This window comes from Anoplophora glabripennis, unplaced genomic scaffold (genome assembly GCF_000390285.2).
Source record: "Anoplophora glabripennis isolate ALB-LARVAE unplaced genomic scaffold, Agla_2.0 scaffold1309, whole genome shotgun sequence".
NCBI lineage: Eukaryota > Metazoa > Arthropoda > Insecta > Coleoptera > Cerambycidae > Anoplophora > Anoplophora glabripennis.
Window position 1 is genome coordinate 45,057 of NW_019417392.1, and position 1,787 is coordinate 46,843.

The following is a 1,787-nucleotide window of genomic DNA, read 5'->3' on the forward strand; positions in this document are numbered from 1 at the left end:
GATGATTACATTGCATCTATAGAAACAGCTATTCAAAATAAAACAGATGATGTTAAAAATACAATTAGAGCTAATGTTGTTAATGCAGTCACCAACTATAAAAACCACAAAAAACATAATAAAACAAAATTAAATAAGACACAAAAGAAAATTTTAAAAAACATGAACAAAACTCGCCATTTTATCAAAGAAAATCCACAAATTACTATCCTTAAACCTGATAAAAGCAATAAAACAGTAGTGATGAACACTTCTGAATATAACTCAAAAATGTTAGATTTACTAGAAGACACTAATACATATAAAAAAATAAATTCAAATCCAACAAATAATTATCAAAACAAAAATAACACTTTAATAAAAAAATGGCAAAAAAATAAATTTATAGATGAAAATGAGGCTAAGAAATTGTTGATCCACAATGCACAACCCCCAAAAATATACGGTCTTCCAAAACTGCATAAAACTAACATACCCTTACGTCCTATTGTTTCTAGTATTCAATCACCTTTATATAATTTATCAACATTTTTAGCAGACATTATATCAAAAATAAATTGCCAAAATGATTATTACATAAAAGATTCTTTTTGTTTTAAAAAATTCATTGACACAATTAATATACCAAGTAATTATAGATTAATTTCATTAGATGTTACATCTTTATACACCAACATTCCTATAGATCTAGTAATTAAAATTATCACAAAAAAATGAAATTTATTACAAAATCATACTACTCTCCCTTTAAATGAATGTTTAACTGGTATTAAACTTACACTCACTACTAATTTTTTTCAATACAAATGATTTTTACCAACAAATAGAAGGCTGTGCAATGGGAACACCAATTTCAACAACAATAGCACAATTAGTTATGGAATTTTTAGAAGAAGAAATAATTAATAATCTAAATTTTGATATATTATTTTTCAAAAGATATGTTGATGATTGCATTATCGCACTTCCCGAAAATAAAATTAATGATATTTGATGATGAGTTTTACAATTTTCATCCAAAATTACAATTTACTATCGAAATTGACAATAAAAACAAAATTAATTTTCTTGATTTAACTTTAATTCATAAAAATAATCAAATTTTAACTAAATGGTTTACAAAATTCACATCTTCAGGTAGATATTTAAATTTTAATTCTCTCCACCCGATAACATACAAAAAAAGTGTAGTTATTGGTTTAATCAATAGAGCGATACATTTAACAAGTCCCATTTATCGACCTAAAATTATAAATAAAGTAAAAAATATTTTACTAGATAATAATTATCCTGCTAAATTTTATAACAAAATTATTAAACAAAGAATCTTTAACTTCTATAATACATCAAAAAATAAAAAACCAATAAATTCTGATCATAACTCTGTCAACTGTCAATATATTGCATTACCATATGTACAATCTTTATCTGAAAAAATTAAATCCATTTTATTTAAATACAACATTTTAGTTGCTCATAAATCGTTTAATCAATTAAATAAATTTTTCACACCTTTAAAAAGCAAAACTCCTGTACTAAAACAATCTCATGTAGTATATTCTATTCCATGCAATGATTGCAATGGTCATTATATAGGTATGACATCACAAAATTTAGAAAATAGATTAAAGGGCCATAAATATACTAAAAATTGTGCAACAGCTCTTAATAAACATGTCAAGGAAAAAAAACATAGTTTTAATTTTGATCAAACCAAAATTCTCGTTAAAGAACCAAATTATAACAAAAGATTAATTCAGGAAATGATTCATATAAAAAAAATAAAA